Source organism: Panthera pardus, unplaced genomic scaffold (genome assembly GCF_024362965.1).
Source record: "Panthera pardus isolate Hobbes unplaced genomic scaffold, ASM2436296v1 HiC_scaffold_15, whole genome shotgun sequence".
In the NCBI taxonomy this organism is placed as follows: domain Eukaryota; kingdom Metazoa; phylum Chordata; class Mammalia; order Carnivora; family Felidae; genus Panthera; species Panthera pardus.
Genome location: NW_026526710.1, coordinates 4,073,806 through 4,088,488, shown reverse-complemented (window position 1 = coordinate 4,088,488; position 14,683 = coordinate 4,073,806). Strand labels below are relative to the sequence as shown.

Sequence of the window (14,683 nt, the reverse complement as noted above, 5' to 3'; positions counted from 1 at the left end):
GCTAAGAAAACCTCCCAGGGCTACTGGTCATGACACAAAGGGTGCATTACAGCCAGCTGGCCTGTGACCTCTGGAAAGAAACCTGAGGTCTGCATTTTAACAGGAGCCTGAGGTGGATCTGAAACCCGCTGGCGCCTGAGAGGAGTGCTGGGTGGGAAGGCCACGCCCGCCTCCCCTCTCCGTCCCTCCTTCCCAGGCACTGGGCTCTGTCCATCCCATAGAGACAGAATGGCCAATGCTGGGGGCAGAGGAGGTGCACACGGGGCGCCCTGCTAGAGGATGAGGGGCCCAAGTCCTCACCATTGCCTACGAGGCCCTGCACCACCTAGTCCTTGTGACTTTCCCAACCTCATGTATTGTCCTGTCCTAGTGCCGCCCTGGCTGTGACCGTTCTTACGTGTACCTTACGTGTACCAAGCACACTGCACCTGCTGCTTCCTCTGAGAGACAGTCCCCCATGGGCCCACAAACCTTACTGCCACCTCAGGAAGCCCCTTCCTGACCACGGTGTTTAAATACACGGTCACAACCACACAGCCCCCTTTCCTTCCTTCCCTGCATTTGTCAACCTGTGAAACAGGCTCCGTGGGGACTTGGTTTTGTATCCCCAGCACCGAGCACAGTGAGGCAGAATGTAGGTGCTCAGTTTCTTTCCCACAAGTACTCCTCACTGGCCTTTTATTTGCCAGGGATCGCTGAGTGCTGGGAACCGGGGGGCTGTGCAGGAGTGACGGGTACTTCAAGGCAGTGAGGTTGGAGGACACGCAGACAGTTGGGGACAGGAGCCGGGCCTCCCAGGGCTGCAGCTGGCAGGGGCAGAGGACTGGCCGAAAGGAAGACACGACACCCCACCTCAGCACTGTAACCCCCCAGTTACAGATGGAGAAGTGGAGGGCCTGAGGGGCAAAATGAACTTGACCCTGACCTCAGGAGGAGCTGTGTAGAGCTGGGGCTCAGACCCTTGTCTGTCTAGCCCCAGAGCCCACCTCCATCCAGACGGTTCTTCCCAGCCCCTGTGTTCTCCCTCTGCACGTGCAACATGATGCCTGATCCAAACTGTGGCCTCGGCAGAGAAAGCCTCCCCTCCTCCAAGGAACTTTCTCTGGTCACTAAGTCGTGGTTAGTGCGATTCCTGTGCCTCTCCCTCAGCACGGGTCTTATCAGGCCTGGCCATGACTTCCTGATGAGGCAGCTGCCCCCACCATCTGACTGGGAGTTCCTCTGGGGGCGGGGACAGGGCACCAAACCTTGTTCTGAGCTGGGGCCCAGCACCGGGTCTGACCCAGAGGAGGGGCTTGGAGTGGGTTTGTCAGATGAGGGACTTGAGTAGCTGGGTGGGCACCTGGGGCCCCAGCCCTCAGATGCGGGGGCGCGGAGGCACATGTGGGGTGTGGTGAGTTATCTCACACCCCTTGTTCCCTGGCTCCTTTGGGGGCAAACTGAAGGCAATGAGCCAGTTCCAGGGGCTGAACAAATGTTGGAAGGTCACTTCCTTCCTTGGGCCCCAACCCCCCCCCCACCCCCCCACACACAGGCATTCCCATGCCTGCTTCAGCCACTTCTCGGGTGAACCAGGATAAATCACTTTCCTGTGTTTTTGCTTCCTCATCTGTAAAATGGGGGTGAAAATGGAACCCACCCACCGGGGCTTCTGTAAGTGGCCCTGCTTGTGGCCTGAGTACACAGGAGTCCCCCAGACTCACCCAGTTCACTGAGCCAGATTGCCCGACTTGGTCTGCCCCCTGTGCCTTGTGCCCTCTCTCAGGAGAAACAGGAAAGGGATGGGAGAAGCTTCTGGAAAGCCACATGCATCAAGTCAGCTTCCCCCCTTACCTGGCAAGCAGGATCCCTGCCCCAGTGCCAGAAACAGAGACACCAACACCCCCCCCCCGCCCCCCCGAGCCCCAGAAAGGCTCTGGTGACACAAGACTCTCAAATGTAAGAACCCTGTTTATAAGAACAGAGTCCCCATCACCTGCCCTCCCCTTCCCCCACTCCGAGACCCTCACAGGCCCTAAGGAGCCCCTATAGTGTGGATAATTGGCCAACGATGCTGAGATAGGAGCTGGGGGCCTGTCTAAAGCCCCACCTGGAATGAGTTCCCCTTCAACCCCATAAGGGTCCCCCCCACATGCCAGATTCACAGTGACAGTCACAGAGCCCCCTCTGAGAGAGATGGAGACAACCCCTTCCACAGAATCACAATGACAGGGACACAAAGCTCCTCTCAGATGCTAGAGCAACCTCCCGTGACAGAGACAAACACCCAGACATGGAGATCCCATACAGAGGGAGGCAGCACCCCCGACGCACAGAACCGGTCTGGGATCCCCCTGACACTCACTGGATCCCCTCCAGTGAGACGCGGGTGCCCTGGTTCCCGAAGAGTGGCCAAGCACGGATGAACTTCGACTGCGAGGTCGGCCCATGGGGGGCCACACCCAAGCTTAGGGGGGGCATGGCTTAAGAGGAACCACCCTTGGAAGTTCCGCGTGCCCTGCACCGGCTCGTGGGTGTAAGTGAACAAGTGAAACCGTCGGCACCTTGATCAGCTGATCTTGCCCCGCCCCCCTGCCCCCGTTAAGGTCACAAAAGTCACCACACCCTACACCACCTGGGACAGGGCCTTGCAGGGATGGGAATGGAGGGAGCCAGGGCCCCCCACCCTTAGTGGCCGGGCTACATGCTGACACCTCCGGGCTTTCTCCCTTCCACACCTGTACTCAAGTTGTGCCCTCCACCTAGGGCACCATCCTAGCCAAAACCCTTGGCTCTCAGGGTGGCAGATTAGGATAAACAACTGTCCATACCCTGGAGCTGAGCCACTGTGAAGAGTCGGTGGACGTCACAGGCTGCTTGGCAACCAGCTTCAATCAATTCAACTTATGTCCCGGGTGGCCCGGAACGTTCTTGCAGACGGAAGTGGCATCTCAGTCTGGGAGCACTCAGCAGGCCCAGAGACCGGTCCTGAGCAGGGTCATTGGGGACCAGCCAGACCCCTTCCCATCCCCCCCCTCCCCACCGCCCCCCACCGCTGCAGACCAGCTGCCATGAGCCCACACCTTGAGCAACCACATCCTGCTCCCAGAGTCCTCGCCAGGAATCCTCCCTGCCCCCATATGGGCTCAGAGCCCCAAGGCCCATGCACTCTGTCCCCATCCACACCTTGCCCCGGGCCGCGCCCTGCCCTCACAGTGCTGCTTGCTCCACCTCGGTCCCCAGGGACACCCCAAGCCTTGAGTGCCGGGCTGTGGTCAAGACGGAAGGGGAAGCCATAGCTTCAAGAGGTCACATCACGTGTCCAGGTGTGCCATCAAAGTAGACACTGACCAGCTGGGCCTTCCTGCTGCCCCGGAGGGCGTGCTCTGCAGACTGTGGGGACGAGCCCCCGAAGAAAGCTGATGGGCCCACTGGAGGCTGCAGGTGATCACTGCAGGTGTCATGGGGCCAGGGGTCCTGGAGCTGGCCGGCCCCCTCCCCGGGGCTTAGATGAGGTGGCCGCAGCCGCCTGCCCTGCTGTGACGTCGGAGCAGTCGGGCGAAGCCCCTCATCCCGGTGACACGGGCTTCAGCCGCAGCCAGAGCCCCGTGTCCGCCATGCCGGCTGGTGGGGGGAAAGCCGTGGTTAAGAGGCAGCCTCTGCCGTGGGCCCGGGGGGAGGAGCACATCGGAGGAGAGGGGCGCTCGACACCGGTCACCCAGCGAGACCCACCGCCCGCCTTCTAAGAATGATGATTCAGGAGAGGTGAAAGCGAGGGCCTCTGGGGCGCCAGGAGGGCTCCGAGCCCAGGAGCTGCCGGAAACAAGGGCGGGAGCCAGAAGCCGGCCGGGTCACAGCTGCAGCCGCCACCACGCTGGGAGCTCCCCCCACCCCACCCCCACCCTTGTGAGCGTGGCGGGACAGGGCCTGGTGGCATTACCCCTAGCCAGCGTTCAGTGAGTGCTTTCTATGTGATACGCCTTCACACGCAGCATCTCCCAGACACCGAAAAACAACAGGAAATCACACCAGCCACAAAGAATAAAAACCAGATGGATTAAATAATTAAAAGTGAAAAAGAAAACCAAGACAAAACTGGAAGAGAACCCACGTATTTATCTGATTCAGGGTGGGAAGCCCCTTAAGCAGAAAAGACAAAGAACAAGGCTGTAAGGGAAAAGATCCCTGTAGACTTAAAAACCTCCAGAGATGAAGAACCTGAGGATTGAAATTCAAAAGTCAAATGGCAAACCAGGGAAATATTTGCAACATGAGACAGCTAATATCCACGTAAAAAGTTCTTGCAAATCAATAAGAAAAAGGCAGACATTGCTGTAAATGGCTTGTAAGCCACAGAAAAATGTATATGACCAAGAAATGTAAGAGAAACAGCTCAAAATCCATAGGACACAAAGGAGACTAGTGGTTGCCAGGGGCTAGGGAGGGTGAGGACAGGAACTGAGACTGACTGCTAAATAGGTACAGTTTCTTTCTAGGATGATGGAGACGTTCTGATATTAGTGGTGATGGTGTGTGCAAACCAATGGACTGCACTTTAACATAGATGTCATGTGACTTATAGCTCAATGGTTTTTAGAAAGAGGAGTGGTCAGGGGCGCCTGGGTGGCTCAGTCGGTTAAGCATCTGACTTCGACTCAGGTCATGATCTCGTGGCTTGTGAGTTCGAGCCCCCCCCGTTGGGCTCTGTGCTGACAGCTCAGAGCCTGGAGCCTGCTTTCGATTCTGTGTCTCCCTCTCTTCTCTGCCCCTCCCATGCTCCTGCTCTGTCTCTCTGTGTCTCTCAATAATAAATAAATGTTAAAAAAAAAAATTTAAACTAAAAACAAAATAAAACCAAACAAACAAAGAAATGGTCGGTTCCACGGTAATCAGAAAGGACAAGATAACAACTTCCCCTCTAGAAGTTGGCAAAGGTTTTAAAAATAATAACCAGTGTTGGCACCTCTGGCAATGAGAAGATAAATGGGTATAACCTTTCTGGAAGGCTGTTTGAAAAGGATCAGTCAGAAGCATTAGAAATGGCTAGTAAGCACATGAAGAAAATGCTCAGCATCATTGGCCAACAGGGAAATGCAAATCAAAACCATATGAGATACTTCTTCCCACTAGGATGGTTACAAGCAAAAAGACAGACAAGAGCTGGTGAGCAGGTGGAGAAGTGGGAGCCCTTGCCAGTGGGAACATGAAATGGTGCAGCCGCCATGGAAAGCAGTCTGGCAATAAAACGTTAAGCACAGAATTATCATATAACCCAGAAATTCCACTCCTAGATAGATACCCAAGAGAAATGAAAACATTATGTCCACATAAAAACATGCGTGATTGTTCACAACGGCCAAAAAGTGGAAGCACCTTAACATCCATTCACTGATGGATGGATAAATGAAGTATCATCTACCCACGTAATAGAATATTACTTTGCCATAGAAAGGAATGGAGTCCTAACACCTGCTAGGACGTGGATCAACCTTGAAAACACGACGCTAAGTGAAATTATGCCAAGCAGCTTCTTTCAGGCTGGTCACAGAAGACAGCATATTCTCTGATTCCATTTATTTGAAAAGCACTGAACAGGCAAATCCATAGAGACAGAAAGCAAATCTGTGGTTGCCCAGGGCTGAGGGCGGGGAGGATGGAAGGGGGGACTGGTAATGGGTACAAGGTCTCCTTCTGAGATGATGAAAATGTTCTAAAAGCAAATCAAAAGCCACTGTACTCTTTAAATAGTTCATTTCACATACTTGTAAGTTGTATCTCAGTAAAACTCAGAGAGAGAGAGAGAGAGAGAGAGAGAGAGAGAGAGAGAGAGAGAGAGGGGGAGACAGCGAGCCTGTAGAGGCACTCTTAAAGCCTTCGACTCAGCACTTCCCTTTCTAGGAATTGAGCCTGAGGAAACAATCAGAGATGGGTACCAAGATTTACGTACAAGATGTCCGACAGTTGTGCCTTCGAGCGGGGAAGTTAGAAATGACTGAATTAGGAGTCTCAATAAATACATCACAGCCTCTCTGTGTAAATGAAATACTGCACAGCCAGTATGAAAAAGACATTCTTGAAAAATATTTCAGAAAAATATTAAGCAGAAGAAAAGCAGGTAACAAAGCAGGATGAAGAGCGTCAGCCTCACAAGGGCTGGGCTTTTGTCCGAAGGTTTCTGTCTATATTTCTCACATGCCTGGCACCCGGAAGGGGCTCCAGAGGTAAGCGTTGAATGCAGAATGGCCGAATGCTGAAGGAATTGCAATGTGGGGGAGAAGTCAGAAAAGCAACGCAAGAACAAAGGTCACAGAGACTTCTACCAAAATGGAAATGCTGGTTGTCTCAGAGCAGGATGGGGAGTGGTTTTCAGTTACCATTCTATGGTTTCCACCATGAGCTTTATTATTAGAAAACAACACCAGAAATTAGGAGCTCAAATGTGGAGGCCCTCGGCGCATCAGTTTCCTAGATGACGTGAAGATTTCAGATGAAACAGAGCAGGGCCCCTCAGTTCCACACCGTTCCCTGGAGTGAGGTTTCTCTCTCTGTTGCTGTTGTGGACCTCAGACCCCCCCCCCCGCCCCCCATAGTCAGAATTCAAGCCAGGCAGGTAATGGGAGGATCCGGGCATGGGCCACAAGTGAGGGAGGATCCAGAGGCCAGGTGGCGGGTGCCGCTCCAATCGTCCCCCACTGGTTCCGGAGCCTGAGATGTCAGGGGAGTCCATGGCCTGAGCAAAACAGTGGCCTCTTCTGTTAGGGAGGGGAGATAGGAAAAAGGGGTGTGGGGCCCCAAAAAGGAAGCTGAGGCGGCCCCTCCTGCCTTCGGGGAGGAAGCTACCCCCCACCCCACCATCACCACTGACGGCCAGCCGCTCAGAATGCAGAGATCTCTTTTCGTGCATTTTGGTTTCCTTTTCCATTCACAAAGAAGCGGGTGGGGGATTTCCAGCAGCGGCCTGACTAGCTTGCTGAGGCTGTCAGCTGCTGCCCAGTACAGGCTGCTGCCCATCCTCAGGAGGGCACCTGGGGACCCACCTCTGGGACGTGACAACTTCCTACCCAGGAAGCCGCTTCCTCCACCTCTTGGATGAAAACAGATCATGCCTTTGCCGAGCCTGCTTTTGACTCAGTCACCCAGCAATGCCAAGCACTGACATTCCATTTCCCAGAATGGAAAACTGAGGCTCAGAAAGGCCAAGCTCCCAACCCACAGTCGCGTAGCAAGGACACGAGAGCCAAGATCTGAACCTAAACCTGTCTACCTGCCCTTCTGCCTGGCTACCGAGCTCACAGCCCAGACTACGATGACAGTCTTGTCCCCACACCCTATCCCTCAAACGAAAACAGAAGGCCCACTTTCAAGAAGCTGGAGAAAGCAAACAGGCCCTGGGGAGCAGGAAGGGCAGTGGAAGCACCCCCAAAAGTGCTGGGAGTAAGGGGTGAGAATAAGTGAACGTCAGTCCCCCCCCCCCCCACACCGCTGGATTCGGGGGCACTTTCTAGTGTGTGGATTCCTAGAATTTGAGCTGAAAAGAAGCATGCCGATATCCTCTGCCCACAGTTTCAATAAGGCCAGGGGTTTCTTCTGAGTGGCAGACTACTTTTCAAAAGTGATCTTACACAGAACCCCAGTAAGGGGCAGATAGGGGGCATCGGCGTGTGCATTTGGGGCCCCCACGGGAACCCTGCTCACCACCACCCCTTCCTTCCCTCCCCCACCAGTCCCAGATCAAGCCCCTTTGCTGCCCATTTCACAGCTCAAGAGAGGGGTGGGGACCAGCCCAGGTTCGCAAAGCAGCTCAAGGCAGAACAGGACAGGAACCCCATTCTCACCGTGGGAGCCTTCTGCCTCTGGTCGTCCTGGGAAGGGGGAGGACTGGGGCGCCACCGGCCTCTAAAGCTCCCAGCTGTCTCCCCATAGGGACACGGGGGCTCTGCCTGGCCCAAGAAGATCTTTTGGGCTGTCAGTGGAGGGTGGGTGGTTTCTCCACCTGTCTGGGGGCCGAGGGCAGGCCCACAACAGGTGCTGTTCCTGGCTCTTCCTCTTCCCAGCTGTGTGGCTTTAGGAAAGCCTTTCTTCCTCTCTGTGCCTCAGTTTCCTCATCTATGAGATGGCTTCATCATTGTGCCCCTCACAGCATTTGTGGTGATTCCACGGGGTGTGTCAGATGCGGTGCCTGTTGTGTTGCAAACAACTAATAAAAATAATGACAACAGGGGCGCCCGGGTGGCCCCGTCAATTCAGCATCCAACCCTTGATTTCAGCTCAGGTCACGATCTCACGGTGCCTCAGATTGAGCCCCACGTCAGGCTCTGCACTGACATCGTGGAACCTGCTTGGGATACTCTCTCTCCCTCTCTCTGCCCCTCTCCCACTCATGCTCTCTCAAAACAAACAAAATCATAAGAATAGTAGTAATGGCAATAACCACAGCAGCTAAGCTTTGATGAACAATGACGGTGTGCTGGGCGCACTTGAGTGCCGCACAGGCGGAAGCTCAGTTAACCCCTCTGAACCCCCACAGGTGGGGGCCAGCCCTCAGCTAGTTTTAGGAAGTATCTGAGGAAACTGAGGCACGGGGGGGGGGGGCACAGGGCCCTTCCCAAGGCCACACAGCTCAGAGGGGGCAGGGGCAGGACTCAAACCCAGGTCTGTCCGAGCCAAAAGGAGGCTGCCCCCTCCCGCCTGGCCGCTTCCTGCCCGGCCCTCCTCCTCTTCCTCCTCTTCCTCCTGCCTCGGAGAGGAAACCACCAGGCCTCCGGCGGACATCCCTTTCTCTCTGCTTCCTCTTTCCCACACTCCGGGGGCCCGGGCTCTGGGTTCAGGCCCCTGGGGTCCACGCTGTAGCTCCTTCTGCCTCTTCCAGCCCGGCGTCCTCAACTGTAAAGTGGGCGCGGTGCCACCCCCACCCTGAAGAACCACAGCGAGCGGTCAATAGGCTGATAGGGATGCGCCCGGGAGAAGGGGCCTGGCCGTCACTCAGGCTCGCACGAGCACCTACTGCTGCACAGGCTCTGAGAACTGCCCGACCCGCAGTTCTGCCTCCCGGACAGACCCCGGGCCCAGGTGGGGAGCTGGGGGCGCCCGAGGCCTGGTTGCCTCTTTCCACAAACTGGGCCCCCAGACTGTCCCCGCTGGACTGTGTGCTGTGTGGGGCCAGATGGCTTCCAAGCACCCCAGGAGTGGCTGCTGCCTGGAGACACGTGCCTGAGGCTGCCCCTCAGCCACCCAGTCGGCACATGCCATATCCACGGCTTCTCCCACACCATCAACCCTGGGGGCAGGTGCCGTGGCCATCCCGTCTTATAGATAAGGAAACTGAGGCCCAGCAAGACTGAGTGACTTGCCCAAGGCCATCCAGCTCAGAAGGAACAGAGCGGGAATGGCCCTGAACCACAATGTCCAACTGCCCCCCCTCCCAGCGACCCCCCTAAGTCTAGCGGCCCAGCCCCTCCCAACCAGACCACTTCCTCCTGGGGGTGCTCGTGGCCTGTGGTGCATGTGGGGGGCTCAGAGCTACGGGCTGAGTCCCCGAGGTGTCCCCCCATCTCCTTCCTCTACCTCTTCTCCAGGCCAGGGAGCAGAGACCAAGGGCAGAGTGTGCTGGGTGAAGGGGACACTGGCCAGCCCCCTCTGGGCCTCAGTGTCCCCGTCTGTATAAAGGGCGCCAGACAAGATGGTCACAGGGAGCCTTTCCTGGTCTGAGAACTCCAAACAGATGCCCGCCACCCACACGAGGCCACTGGTTAAACACACAGCCCCCAGGAATCATAAGTCCTTCTGAAGGAAGGACCACCACACGCACCTTGGGTTGCACGTCCACACCACATGCAGCTTGGGTTCTGATCCCACCCCAGCCACTCCAGATCTGTGTGACCTCAGGCACGTCACCTACCCCTTCTTCACCTATATTGCCCCATCTATGAAATGGAGGTAATCCCAGTAGTTCTCTCATAGGGCTGCTGTCAGGAAAGCCAGGTCGGTAAGGTCCCTGGTAGAGAACAAGTGCCAAATAAATGTTGGCTAAAAGGTGAGTAGCTAGAACGCCATCACCCCGCTGTACAGATGAGAGAAACTGAGGCTCGGCCCCCAGACCTGGCGGGGCTTTGAGACCATTTCTGCCAACCCAAGCCTGGATATATGGGGAAACTGAGGCCCAAAAGAGCAAAGGGTCGGCCCACATGCCATAGCCAACCTAGCTATGCTTCACCCCTGGCCCGGTGGCTGCTTCTGTACTCTCTTCCCTCCCCTGGGGCCTCCACACCTCCCGCCAGGCTCTCCCTCTGCAGAGCACAGGCTGGGTCACTCTTTCGATGCTGGCCCTGCTCTGCCAGATCCACGGACTTCATAAGAGAAACCAGAAATCTGGATTCTTCTGTGAAATCTTTACATTTTGTTTTTAAATATTTTTCCTTTTAACTGCTGAGTAGATGGCACATCTCGGGCCTGACCTGCCCGAGAGCTGACACTCTACCCACTGTGGCTCGAGGAGCCAGCTGAAGAGCGTGGCTGGGGCTTTGAGGTGGGAACCCCTTGGGATCGGGGTTCCACCCTCCTCAGCTGCATGACCCTGAGCCAGTCCCTTTGCCCCTCCCAGCTTCAGTTTCTTCCCTGTCAGATGGGCCAGTGGCCTCAACCTCACGGGAAGGACTTGAGATCAAGTGTTTAGGGCAATGCCTGGCACACAGTAGGTGCCCATTCGAGGTAGTACTATGCTGCCCCCCATCCTAGCCCAACCCTGGGCACACCCAAGGGGGGGTGGTTGCCACAGATGAGTTGCCACGAAGACTAGAGGGTCCTGAAGGAGAAGGATCATGCCACAGCCCCCCAAGGGCAGCCCTAAAGAGCACAGGGAGCCCCAAGGGGGTTCCTCCAGCCCACCGCCACTGCTGGGTAGTCCCGGCAGGCGTCTCAGCCCACGCACAGGGCCCAAGTCCTCCAAGGGCTCCCACTGCTCACAGACTGAAACTCCCAAGTCCTCACTGTGGCCACAAGGCCCCCACCTAACCCAGCCCCAGCACCTTTCCAACCTTCTCTCCTCTTGTTCACTCCACTCCAGCCCCTGGCATTTGGTTGTTCTTTAAAGTCTCCTGGTTTGCGGCCACCCAGGGCCTTTGCCCTTGCCATTTCATTGACCTGGGACTCCTGCACCCAGATCTTCCGGGACTGGCACCTCTTCCCACTCATGGGTCACGTCCCGCCAAAGGCCCTTCGGTGACCACCCCCCACGTGGCAGCAATCCCCAGTCTCTTCCTGAAGGCCAGAGCACAGAAGGGAGGCCCATCTCCTGCCCACCTGCAGGGATGCCACTGAAACTAGAGAAAGCTGTGACTTCTCTATCCATCTTTAGACACTGGAAAAAGCCGGTGTCTCCTCCAACCACCCTCCAACCCTCCCTCCCCCCACCGCAGCCTGACTGTGGCCTCCACTTACACCCCCATTAGCAAGGAGCTCCCTCCGCCTGCAGCCCTCACGATGCCCCTTGAGGCGACTGCTATCACCCCTGCTCACAGATGAACAGACCGAAGCTGAGTGGGGAAGAAGCCGACCAGGGTCGCACAGCTGGTCAGAGGCAGAGGTGAGGCTGACCCGTGAGCCCCTGAACACCTGGCCTCAGACTCGGGAGGACATTTGCTTGGCTGAGGCCCGAATTCCGTGTCCCCGGGCGGCTGCGCTGTCTCAGTTCTGGTCCTCCAAGCCTCTTCCTGCTCTGGGCAGCAGGGCCTTCTCCAGGCCGGCACTGGCACCCTCTTAGTGACAGAGCTTGGGTATGAATCCAGAGCTCAAGCCCTTAACCACCACCCACCGGTTGCCAAACCTTCAACCTTCCAAAGCTGTTCCTATAAACAACTCCAGGGTCAGAGATCGAGGCTACCCACCTGGCAGGCATACTCAGTCAAGACTTAGAGTCTAAGTATCCTCAGCCCAGAGACTAAATGCCCCAAGTCATTCAGGGAACATTCGGGAGTAGCCCCCAGACTGTTCCAAACACAATGGGAAGCTGTCGGAAGGGAAGCGGCGGGAGCTGGGCTGCTCCATCGAGACAGATACTTTGGGGAGGGGCCGGAAGGGGCCCCGCCAGGGCCGTTTGCTTTGTGGGAGACCCTCCAGATCTCAGAGCGACCACCGAGCCTAGGACAGAGTCCCAAGGCCCAGCTCGTGCTCCCTCTCAAAATAAATAAACATTTTTAAAAAGTTTAAAATGTAAAGATTTTTACATTTTTAGTAAGTGTAATCTCTACCCCCGACATAGGGCTTGAACTCACAACCTCACTGACTGAACCCCAAGGCTTGACTTCACCAGGGCCCGAACACCACCTCTGGCCCCTAAGGCCTCTGAATGGGGCCCCACCATCAGGGCTCCTGAAGAACAGCAGCCTCGACAGGGCGTGCCAGTTGGACACTGAGAACCCAGACCAGCACTGGAAATAAATGTGTGTTCTCAGCCCCAAAGTCCTTACCGGTGTCACCCATCAGTGACACTGAGTGCTCTGCGTGCCAGGGACTCTCCGTTGACACAACAGTGCCACAAGGCGGGAACTATGAGCAGTGCCATTGTAAACAGGAGGAAACTGAGGCTCAGAGAGGTGATGTCACTTGCCTAAGGCCCCAGAGCTGGCTTTCCAAGATGGTTATTTTAAGCAGAAGTTGTTTCTTAGGGGCGCCTGGGTGGCTCAGTAAGTTGAGCATCTGACTCTCGATTTCTGCTCAGGTCATGATCTCACGGTTTGCGAGTTCAAGCCCCATGCTAAACTCTGCACTGACAGCATGAAGCCTCCTTGGGATTCTTTCTTTCCCTCTCTCTCTGCCCCCTCCTACTCGTGCTCCCTCTCTCAAAATAAATAAACAAAAAACAAAGTTTTTATTTATTTTTATTGTTTAAAGATTTTTAATTTTTTGTAATGTAATCTCTACCCCCAACGTAGGGCTTGAACTCACAGCCCCAAGATCAAGTGTCACACGCCCCACTGACTAAGCCAGCCAAGCGCCCCAGAAATTGTTTTTAAAAATGAAGTTTTATAGGGAACCCCATGCTGTCACACAGATAAGACCATGTGTTTGGGCCGCTATTTGCCTTTCATGGTGCCATAACCTCAAGACTTTAAAAACAAAGAGAAGAGTTTTTATCTGCACTTGCGTTTTTCTGACAGCTTCCCATTGTGTTTGGCATAAAACACTAACTCTTCACGTGCCCCTCTGACCACACATACCCCCCCCCATACCCCACCTTCCCTCCCTGTGCTCCCAGCACATTCTTCAAAGCACACAGAATGCTTACCCATCTCAAGGCCTTTGTCCATGCTGTTCCCTCTGCCTGAAACACTGGCAGTCTTTTTTATTATTATTTTTCTAAGATTTAGTTTTTAATCTCTACACCCAACTCGACCCACGACCCTGAGATTAAGAGTCACATGCTCTACTGACTGAGCCATCCGGGTGCCCCAACACTGAGAGATTCTTAACTCAGGATTAAGACTGTGGTTTGGAGCACCTGGGTGGCTCAGTCAGTTGAGCATCTGACTTTGGCTCAGGTCATGACCTCACGGTTGGTGGGTTTGAGACTTGAGTTGAGCTCTGTGCCGACAGCTCAGAGCCTGGAGCCTGCTACAGATTCTGTATTTCCCTCTCCCTGCTCATGCTCTGTCTCTCTCTCTCAAAAATAAATAAACATTAAAAAAATTTTTTTTAAATTTAAATAAAGACTGTGGTCCAAAAGTCACTAGCTCAAGACTCACTAGGAAACTTTGGCAATTAGGACAGTGTGGTGTCAGCCTAAGGAGAGACACATGAGCCAATGGAACATAAGGGAGAGTCTTCCAGAAGCACACAGGTTATCCTTTATTTAGTATAAAAGCAGCATTGCAATCCAACAGAGAAAAGATGGTCACATCAGCAAGTAGTGTTGGAACACCTGGAAGAATCATGACCCCTGCCTCACACTGTACATAAAAACTAATTAGACATCGATCTTGGTCCAAAATGTGAAGGCTCCCCAAAATAAAGTTTCCAGAAGAAAAGACTTTTTAAAAAGATTTCCATGACCCTGAGTAGGCAAAGATTTCTTAAATAGGACACAAAAAGCACGAACCATAAAGGAAAGCAATCGATAAACTGGACTTCATTAAAAGTAAGAATTTCTGTTCATGGGGGTGCCTGGGTGGCCCAGTGGGTTAAGCGTTCAGACTCTTGATTTCAGCTCAGGTGCTGATCTCACTTGGGACTCTCTCTCTCCTTCTCAGTTTGCCCCTCCCTGGCTCACGCTCTCTCAAAATAAGTATTAAAAAAAAAAATCTGTTCATGAAAAGATTCCATTAAAGAAGAAAAAGGCAACCCACTGAGTGGGAGATGATATTTGCAATAAAAGGAAATATATCCCAGATATATAAAAACTCTTATAGAGCAATAAGAAAAGGAGAGACAACTCAATAAAAATAACACACACATCATAACAGGTTAATTCCAGTGGCCAATAAACTTATGAAAAGGTGTTTAACCTCATGAGTCATCAGGGAAATGCAAATTAAAGCCGCAATGAGAAACTAGTACACATCCACTAGAAATGGAAAAAAAAAAAAAAAAAACAACTTTCATACACTGCTGGTGGGGACATAAGATCATGCAACCACTTTGGAAAAAGTATATGAATTTCTCATAAACACGCACTTACCATATGACCTAGCAAGGCCACTTTGAGGAACGA

At 54.1% G+C, this 14,683-nt stretch overlaps 2 protein-coding genes across 2 annotated transcripts in view; one reads left to right on the top strand and one right to left on the bottom strand.

The window, feature by feature from the left end:
• Positions 1-14,683, bottom strand: part of SH2B3 (SH2B adaptor protein 3) — a 35,679-nt gene that overhangs the window by 8,845 nt on the left and 12,151 nt on the right.
• The window catches only part of ATXN2 (ataxin 2), a 146,269-nt gene that overhangs the window by 130,551 nt on the left and 1,035 nt on the right, over positions 1-14,683 (top strand). The gene's annotated exons all lie outside the window — the stretch shown is intronic.